The sequence below is a fragment of the Pan troglodytes genome, chromosome 6 (assembly GCF_028858775.2).
Source record: "Pan troglodytes isolate AG18354 chromosome 6, NHGRI_mPanTro3-v2.0_pri, whole genome shotgun sequence".
Taxonomy (NCBI): Eukaryota; Metazoa; Chordata; class Mammalia; order Primates; family Hominidae; genus Pan; species Pan troglodytes.
This window is the reverse complement of record NC_072404.2, coordinates 128,130,378-128,140,793: the sequence shown is the minus strand read 5'-3', so window position 1 is coordinate 128,140,793 and position 10,416 is coordinate 128,130,378. Positions and strand designations below refer to the sequence as shown.

Here is a 10,416-nt window from a genome sequence, read left to right as displayed (position 1 = left end):
AAAAATAGATCTGACAATGAGACTAATTTGTCTATGGCTGTAATGTTTAAGAAAGAGTTGCTTGGAGTGAAAGGAATTATTTTAGGGCAAAACTTTACCATTCTACTAAAAAGAGGTAACATGGAGATTTTTTTCAACATAACTTTGTTTAGTATTTGTTTCCTCATGTGATACCTTGCTAAAACCACAAAACCACTAGCCCTAAAAACATCTTTTTTTTAATAGAATTAAAAAAAAAACAGTATGAATTTTCTTTTCTTTTTTTTTTTACCATTATTTATTTATTTATTTTAATTTTATTATTATTATACTTTAAGTTTTAGGGTACATGTGCAAATAGCATACACACTGTTGCAAAATAAATAAGGAGCCAAGTTCTTTCTCTCCCCGTGACTTTTCAGTTATGCCATCATTTTATTCAAAAATTTTTAGTTTGCTCTGATCTAAACTCTTCCCTGGGAAACTTGGGGTTATATTTCCATAGAATTCTGTCTTGCTCTTAATAAATTCAAAATTCTTTGGAAAAGATGCATTTCAGAGGATTATTCTTATGACCAGTTATGCTTTAAAAAAATTAAAGTCTTAATTAAAATGCACTTATATTTAATGCATTAGTGGGTAGATTTTTGTTTTGAGTAAAATCTTTATTAGAATCTATTTGTAACTGGATATTTTGTAATTTTGGGCTCAAACATATTTACTCTTGGGTACTGCTTTTTTATATGTATTCAGATTTATAGCTTAGTCTCTTTTAAAGTAATATTCTACATTACTTTCCCACAAGTGATGATAGTTAATATAATGTATGCCAGAAGAAAATGATTTAATTTTAAGAATGTGATTAGATATATTTGACAGTAAATGCTCAAAGGAGTTAGATCTGTCAGTACTTTTGAATGTCTCCTGTACTGGAAACTATTAGACTGTCACCTCTTTTTAGGCAGAGGCTTACACATGTTGGTATTTCTGGTACACAGTTACCGAGAAGAATGCCTTGTCCATAATGAGAAGCATTTAATAAATATTTTGGACTGAGTGAATAAATCTAGAATCCTAAGGAGAAATTGGAATAACTTGATTGTAAATTACTACATTTTCTTTAGTTTTACTTAAATGGATATTATTTCAAGATCTTCATTAAGCAAGTAATTTAGTAAAAACTTACTTACAGAATCCATAAAAAGAAAGCAAATCTCAAATTTGTAGTTAAGAGTAGTAAGTGTTTAGGGAAGGAAAAACGGTTTCAGAACTGGTTTGAATGAAAACATAGCTGATGTTGCCAAAAAATGGCTTTTTGTGGGTTGAGTCCATTTCCATCATGACTCTAATATCATTAAGATTGAATCATTCATTTCCTCACTATTATATCTAGACAGATTGGAAATTTATCAGAAATGGAAATTATTAAAAGTCTGACTGACTGATGAACAAAGAAGGAATTTGACTATGCATATCAGTGACAACTAAATTGGAAGGTCAGTAAAATAGGCCTATAAGCATAAGCAGGTTAAGGACAAGCTAGGGAAACTACAAGTATCTCCTTTTTTATATTGTCTTACCTATTCACTAATTATAACACATAGAAACAATATAAAACGATGAAGTTTAAGCAGTAATTGTTTTGAGAAACCATTCTGTTGATAATTTACATTTATGTTTATTAGGAAATATTGTTATTATTACTTAGACCAAAGTTGACTGAAAATTGAAAACTGTGGGCTACCTGTAAGGTTTTTTGCTTTGAAATATTCAATACCTAAAAGCCATTTTGATTTTAAAAATGAAGTTGACCAGTCATCTTGTATGATGACCTCATAATATTTTATAAGTTTGAACTTAAAATAGTTAGAAGTAGACAATTTTAGTAAGCTTTTGTTTTTATTTGGTCCAGCCTAAAAGACATTGATTTATCTCAAAGATTTTTAGCAATGTGCAAGGGACAAATGAGTATGACATAGCTTCCTAGACAAGCAGTGTTCACTCAATGCCAAGTAAACTTTTCTAAGTTCAAAAATATTTTTATATTAAAACACATACCAATGTATTGATGAACAAAATTTGCATTAATTTTTAATATAAACTATAGACTTCCTCAAAGCAATTTTAATCTTGCTATGGGTAATTTGATTCATCCTCCTCACGCCCAAACACTTTGGACCCAATATTGCATGTTAATGACACTATAAACAAGTTTGTTTTTAAAAAAAAACAAAAAAACAAAACTTTGTCTTTTGACTTGGAGTACAAATAGCACAATTAATTTTCACTAAACAAATCATTTTGTTTATACATAGAATTTCAGATAGATGCCATTTTAATGGGATTTTATAACGTATTTCTAGATTCTTCAGAGTCCTTATACATAATTTGTTCTACACACTTGGGTATTGGTAAGAAAATACAGGATACGGATTTTAATTTGTAATCCACATCCATGTGTATTGATACACGTTCTCTCCTATTTCTCTCCTACCTAATTAGAAGAGTTACTCTTTACAACACCTAACCTTTGGATTCCTCTCTTCCCTTCCTCATGAAACAACTTAATAAAAATGACAATGGCTATTACTTATTGTTCGCTAGGTTCTAGCACTGTGGTAAGTACTTCTCTGTACTGATTTCGTTGAATCTTCCCACCCACCTTTTATGGTAGATATACTTTTATGAATGAGGAAACTGAGGCATAACTTTACCAAAATGACAAAGCTATGTCTAAGAAATTGGGTATCAAACTCAGCTCTAACCCCAAACTCCTTAAAAAAAAAAAAAAACTGCTTTGTAATCCTATCAATTTGGTATCTTCAGTGTCTCTACTGGCACTTTTCCCTCAGAATACAGTATGAACATTCTCAAGGCCTTTTAGTAGTAAAGAAATCCTCCCACAATTTTACATCAGATCTTTATTTTTTGCTTACAGTGAGGTTATTTGAAAATGAGTGTTCTGTACTCAGTCTCCAATTTCTCAGCTTCCATTTTATCTTGTATCCATAGCAATCTGGTTCCCCTCGGCACTCCACTGACAGTGTTCTTAGTAAATCACCAGTGACCTCCATATTGCCAAATAAAGAGATATCTGATCTCTAGAGCATTTATTAACTACTTCCTTTATTTCCTTTTTTTTTTTTTTTTTTTTTGGCTTCTGTAAATACTATTCTTGATTTTTCTGCTGTTTTTCTGGACATTCCTAAGTGTGTTTTGCCAGCTCTTCTTTCTCTACACTGTATTTTGGGTTTTCTCGTATTCCTTCTGTGCTCATTCCGTCACCTGCTTTCAGTAATCTCATTCACACCTGGGATTTCAGCTATAACACATTCCACTGATTACTCTCAAACATCTATCTCCAACCTAGACATCTCTGGCACTCCAGGTACATGTATTCAGTCATGTCCTAAACATCTCATTTCATAGGTTCCTCAAACTTAAATTCAAATCAGTAGAGCCTCAACCAAATTGCTTAGTTCCCTCTATTCATGTACATGTGGATGGTACCATTCATGCTTTACTACCCAAACGAAAATTTGGGCTTTATCCTTGACTCTCCCTCTTCCTCGTTACCCACATCCCATTAGTCTCCAAGTCCTACTAATTCCACCTCCTACCTAGTATTTTATATAACCATCCCCTCATCTCCATTCCTACTCCCTTTACCCTATGAAGGCCTTCACCATTCTTTCCACTAGTTATTGTTATAGCTTGTTAACTGTTTTTATTCTCCTGTCTCAAGTCTCATTTTGCTCCAATATAACTTCCATATTTTTGCCAAATCAATCTGTCTATACTCCATATAACTTTCACCATAAAGGATACATTCCTTGTGTTAGCATATCAGGCCTGCCTTCAGAGTCCTTATACATAATTTGTTCTACACACTTGGGTACTGGTAAGGAAAATACAGGATACAGATTTAAATTTGTAATCTACATCCATGTGTATTGATACACGTTCTCTCCTATTTCTCTCCTACCTAATTAGAAGAGGTATTCTTTACAACTCCTACCCTTTGGATTCGTCTCTTTCCTTCCTCATGAAACAACTTAATAAAAATGACAATGGCTTTTACTTATTGTTCGCTAGGTTCTAACACTGTGGTAAGTACTTCTGTATACTGATTTCGTTGCCTTGTGATTAGCCTGTTTCCAAAATCTCTAGCTGTTCCTCATCTCAATCACCTTCCTGTCATTTAGAACTGTTTGTAAATCTCTGAAAATGTTATGTGTTTTTTTAAAACCAGTTCTACATGGGTTCAAAATACATGCTGGTCTCAAAATATGTTAGTCACAAGTGAAGCAAGGCTCAGCAGGGAGAATAGATCGTGCTGGTGGCATAAATCTGGCATGAAAAATGTTTTCCCATGTTATTTATGAATCACAGGTTTGCATTCAGGAGAGATACTCGAGAGTAGAGAATCATGGACAGTGACTAATGAATATAACAGCTTAACTGACTTTTTATGTGATTGATCCCCACCACAACATGTTGGAGATGGGAGGATCATGGCAGGTAGAGGGGAGAGCCTTACAGCTGGTGGGGAGGTAGGTCTAGAGTACAAGGCTTGGGCCACATAACTATGTGGCATCACTAAGTATCTCTTTAATCCAAAGGCAGGAACTTGCTTGCCACTCTAGTTTTGCCAAAACATAGGAAAACGCTTATTACCCAGGCAATGCTGCAAAATAGGATCGGAGCTATGAAGTCCAGGGGTGAAGTAAGCAGCCCCTTTGCAAACCATGCACCATTTTGTTTTGTGATTTTTCTTTTTTTGGCCCATTGCAGGTAGTGCTGTTTCAGCAGAGTTGTAAGCGGAGCTGCATGGCCAACATCTGTGAAACAGTAAGAGCAGTCCCCACATGGCCTTCTGTCCTCAAAGTGAGGCTTATCAATTCAGAAAGAGTAGGGATTCTGTAGCTATGCTAGTTAATATGCAGGACTCTTCTCATTCTTTGTTATCCAGTAACTGGTAGAATAGATAGTTCTGCTTCATTACGAATGACACAGTTTCACAGTCAAGGGGCACCACTCCCACCCGCTGAACCTTTGAAGAACTCCATCCTCAGGCCTTGGTTATTCCACACAAAGTCCAGAGAAATGACCTAAACTCCACAGTGAAGGGAACCATGACCTACTCCTACCATCCCCTTCATGGGGTCATCAGCCAGCTCTTTCCCAGCAGAGCCACCAGACCCAAAACTCAGCCCTAGATGCTCAGGAAATTTTTGGTTTTTTTTGAGACACCTGTTTGCATCTTCTGCCAGACTTCAGACTGGAAATGCTTTGTGTTCTGTTGCCCCCTTGAATTTGATGCCTAAGATATCTAGAATTTCTGAAAGAGAATGCTTTGCAGGGTACCAGGCTTCCTGTTACATTTGGAGAGGCAGGCTCAGTAGCTTCAGAAGAGTAAAATGTTTTGTTTACACCAGACCAGAGCTCAGATCTCAGCTCTGAAAGATATGGGCTGAAACAGCTACCTTGGAAGTCACTTTTCAGTCAAAGGATGAGATTCTGGCAGTCTGCTGCACTCAAGGGTCCACCATACTTAGGTTTAGAAGTGACTACTAAAGCTGTAGGTGCAGCCAAGGATGGGATGTGGAGTGAGGGTCTTGGCTGACCTATTGATCACAAATAGAGGGTAAAGCTCAGCAGTAAAACCCTGAAATACATCAAGATGTCTGATTTGGTCATAGTGTCAGAATTGGAGAAAAGCTAAAAACTCCAAGGGACTAAACTACTGTCACAGTCCAAAAAAAAAAAAAAAGAGTAATAACCTAACCTTTTTTTTTTTTTTTTTTTGACAAGTTTATTTAATCCAGTGTGGTAGAAAAGGCACAATTCCAATGTATCATTTACAATTGAATGTTGTTAACCTGGCTTTGTTCTTTGGAAGAACAATCCTCTTGTTAGGGTTAGGTAATTACTCCCTTCCCTTACTCCTGGACAGTGAGAGGGGTCTGACATTGAGATATGGTGTCCCAGGAGCTTAGCTGGTCAGGTGTGTGGAACCCAAAGGAGCAAAGAGCCAAGACAGCCCCTTGGAGAGAGAAATAAATGAAAACCAAGCAAGCTGTTAAATTGAATATCACTTAGGAGTTAGGCAGAATGAAATAATTCAGCCTTGGGACGACGGGACAAAAACCAGATGAAAGCAATAGGGATTTCGAGATGGCAAAGGGTACAGAGAAGTCACAAGAGCAAGGGAGAAAAGCTGTGCATTTTTGTTTCCTGAAGTAGAGTAGTGCAACTGGTCTGATGAATAATCAGGACTTACAAAGTGTAGTTATAAAGTAACTGTGTTTCCCACTGTTCCTTTAAATTTGGTAGGTATGGTTGTTCTGGCAGGTTGACTGAAAATTCAAACTTTCTTTTTTTTTTTTTTTTTCCAGGTTATGTTTTGAAGATACAGTCTCACCGTAGTAATGAGAATGACCATTTCCATGTAAAGGGCAAAGATTCCAACCTCGTCAAAATTACAACTACTCTTAACTCCTCTAGCTGGGGAAGGAAATAGGGATAGCTGCTTCATTTCTTCTCTTTCTTCTTCAGCTTGCAGTCTTTGACCCCTCAAGGGATGGAAGAGAGGTGGAGGGGAGGAAAGAGGCATAAGGAAGGCAGAAGAGTTTGAACTTCACTAGGGCCATGGTAACCCGGCTCCGGCAGACTGCATCTTCTGATGTTTACAGTGGCATCCTGCACTGATACTGCTGATACTGGGGATCTCCCACCTGTATGCAGTTGCTTCTTTACCTTACTCTTTCCATGGCTTTTAGGCATTCATTTGATACCCTAGCTTCTCTGTACTGAGGTCGGTTTGCTGTTCCAGGTGGCCCTCATGGGCAGGACCTCCCATGGCCATATACTGGCACTCTATTCATGGCTCTCTGTGGTCTGTGGGAAACCCTCTCACAACTTTTGCCCTTGCAAGTCTGGGCACCCATGCAGATCCACAGCTGCCTCTTGAACTCATTTCTCAGCGCCTGGCCAATGCTGTGGTCCTTCTGGTTTCACAGACAAGAATCAACACCAGTGCACTGGGCCTGCCAACTGCAGGGCCATGTACCAATCTCTCTGAGGGCCCAATTAAATCCCTTTCCACTAGGATTTGAGGGGAGGGGTAGTCACCCCATTACCCCCTCCCAGTGGGGGTACTCACAGCATTATAACAACTCTCTCCAAGGAATCCTCTTTATGAACCTGCCTTTCGTCTCCAGCTCCTGAACTTTTTATAACTCCAATGTGGGTAAGGGATTTCGGAGTCATATGAGTTGTTCTTGACCCTCTTCTTTGGCATTTTTCTTCTTTGTCTGACTTACCACTCTTTCAGTTACCTTTTTTTGCTGAGAGTCTCTCACTCTGCTTAAACATCCTTTTCACCAGCAATAACTGTTTGAAATATAATGGGAAAAAGATTCTTCTACCAACAGAAATAGAGAATGTAAGATTAATCAGAAATATTTGGGTCCTATAAGAAAAGCATAACTGCACTAAAATATAGAGAAGATTACTAAATACAGAGACAGCATTTGTTTAGGGAATGAATAAATATTGTAAATATCTCAGTTCTTAACAGGGTAGTAAAATAAGTTTAATACAATCATAAGTAAAATGTCAGTAATCTATAGTCCAAGTGTTTTGAGTTTTTTCCCCTATTTTCTGAAATTTTGACTATAAATTTGTTTAATCTTATACCCTTAAGAATAAAGTTAAATACATCAAGGGAATCAAATCATACTGAAGGAATCATAATGAAATGTAACAGTTCCCTATTCCAACATTTCTGACCCAAGTCCCACTCCCAAGAGGAAACCAATATTATTTCTTATGGTAATCAACTCCATGTCTGTAAATAATGTGTTATTTTATAATTTATAATGCTTTTTCTAAATTTGTCAACTTTAGATATTATTAATGGCCCACTATGATAGATGAGGGCTTATTTCACTTATACAGTTTACTCATCCTTCCAAATGGTTCTATAAAATTATTTCATCATTTTAATATGCTCAAAACTCTATTTCTTATTTCCTCAGTTGTGGACACTATCTCTTGACTCCCCTCCTTTTGTCATGAGGGAATTAGTACTTCTGGTCTTTCCTCACCTTTTACTTCCCCTACTACCACCAACTTGTGACTTTAGTCTCTTTGGTAAACTAACCACAGTCAAATCTCCTGCTGTATTTAATGATTGATTCTAAGAACTAACAATTCCATTAGTATGACTTCATTATATTGTTCATAGCATAGCCAAATGTGCTGTGACTACATTTCCTCTTTTGTGTAACCTTTTTCACCTGAAGTTTCTGATTGTCTACCTCATCCCACCTGAAGTCCTAATTTTTCTTATATTCTTCCTGAATCCCCATTAAATTATATAATGCATGGAATCTTGTTTTCCCCAAATTCCTTCTCTTGGATCCCACTCTGCCTCTTCTAGTCAGTACCACTTATTCTCTAGAGCTTCTGCAAGGCTGCCATCCTAGGACTTCCCTTGATTATTTTCCTATGTTGGATCTAATATTTCCTGGACCCCACATCTTTCTCTTTCATTTGTACATTTTGATTGGAACACTTTACGAAGCAAGTTCTAAAGAAATGATGCATGGAACGTAAATGTTCTTATACCATGTTTGTCCCACAGAGTTATTATTCTGTTCTCTGTCCTTGCTGGTATGACTGGATAGGTAATTCTAGTCCATAGACACTTACAGGCATTGCCCCTTATTGCTCCATTTTACCGGTGGTCAATATTCTAGTCTTTTTTTCTCTACAGAAGCTTTTGTGATATCCTCTTAAAATATCTTCTCTTTACCTTGGTTCTGAAATTATAACGGTCTGGGGCATGGGCATATATTGTAATCATTCTTAGCATTCCATAGCAAGCCCTTTTCATTTGAAGATGTGTATCTTCCTAGAGCTCTGAGAATTATCTTCCATTATTTTCTCTTTTCTCTATTTTCTGTGTGCTCACTTTATTAATATCCTACTACTGGGATGTAGGACTTAATTTTTTTTTTCTTTTTTTTTTGTTTTGCTGCTGTTCTGCATTTTGGAAGATTTTCTTGGGTTTGCCTTCCAATACTTCTGAGATTTTTTTTTTTCTCCAGCAATCATACATTTAATTTCCAAGAACTCTCATTCTTCATAATTCCTTTTTCATGATATGGATTTAGCATCTTTTAGATTTGTCGAAATGCTAATTAGAGATTTTTTAAAGAATATTGTAGCATTTTTAATAGCAAAAAAAGTTTTCTTAAGCAAAATAAATGTTTACAGGAAAATGGATAAACATATTTATACATCCATTTAAATGAAAAATTTAGAGCTCTACTGACTGATACAGATAAATCTCAAAAACATACATACTGTTTTTTTAAAGTTGGAAATACATTAAGCATGATACCATTTATATAAAATTTTAAAACTTGGAAAGCAATGCTATATATTGATTTTGGATACATATATAATGAAAGTAATATTTTAAGAGAGAGTAATGTTATATTTTATAAAAATATACATGGAAATGACACATAAATTCAGATTAATGGTAAGAAGTTAGAGATTTAGAAGACAGTAAAGAAGACCTTGAACTTCCTTTTTTTTTTAAATTATACTTTAAGTTCTGGGATACATGTGCAGAAAGTGCAGGTTTGTTAAATAGGTATACATGTGCCATGGTGGTTTGCTGCACCCATCAACCCATCATCTATATTAGGTATGTTTTCACTCATAAGTGGGAGTTGAACAATGAGAACACAGGGACACAGGGAGGGGAACATCACACACTGAGGCCTGTCGGTGGGTGGGGAGATAGGGGAGGGATAGCATTAGGAGAGAGTTTTTAAAGTTCTCTTTGGATTTCTGAATTTCCTTTGCTTCCTTTGGCATTTGTTGACATTCATGTTAGTTTCCCTCAGTTTCTCTTTTAAATTCCAGGCTTTTCTAAAATAGCTGAAGATCTTTGGCTACCTATTCATGTTTAAGGAGGGAGTAATAAAAAGGCTGGTATATGTGCTGCCTAAGTGAATGCTAAAAAGGCTGATTTAAATCTCTTTATCCATAGTGGAAACTGTCAACCAGAGGGCTTCATATTTAAGTGAAAGGGTGGGAAGCCAGCTTTTATATTATGGGGATTTTCCACATGCCAGAAAAAGGCAGGCTTTACTCTCAAGTATAAATACCTACATGCCCTTTAGAGAACTGTTTGAGTTTTTTGCCTGGAGAGTAAAACACCTGGCTATAAGCACATGAGCATAGGGGAGAAGGGCATTTGGTCGATAGAAAGATCTTCAATTATTAATTGCACAAATAGCCCCACTTCTTAACTTCTTCCTCAGTTTACCAGCAATCTCTGAGGCCTCTCTGGAGTTGTGCTCCATGAGGCTAGATAGGACATTTCAGAACCAAATGGAAGTTTTAGGACTGATA

At 36.3% G+C, this 10,416-nt stretch overlaps 1 long non-coding RNA gene across 3 annotated transcripts in view; it reads right to left on the bottom strand.

Moving 5' to 3' along the window:
* Positions 1–10,416, bottom strand: part of LOC107975919 (uncharacterized) — a 149,985-nt gene that overhangs the window by 7,981 nt on the left and 131,588 nt on the right. Inside the window, exon 9 of one of the 3 annotated variants that reach the window (XR_010158937.1) lies at positions 7,145–7,374. The exons of 1 other annotated variant lie outside the window; for it this stretch is intronic. This is a non-coding gene — a long non-coding RNA (uncharacterized LOC107975919). Of the gene's footprint in view, positions 1–5,788; positions 7,375–10,416 lie in introns of those variants that run through there. One more of the 3 variants, XR_001719456.4, reaches the window with a different exon arrangement.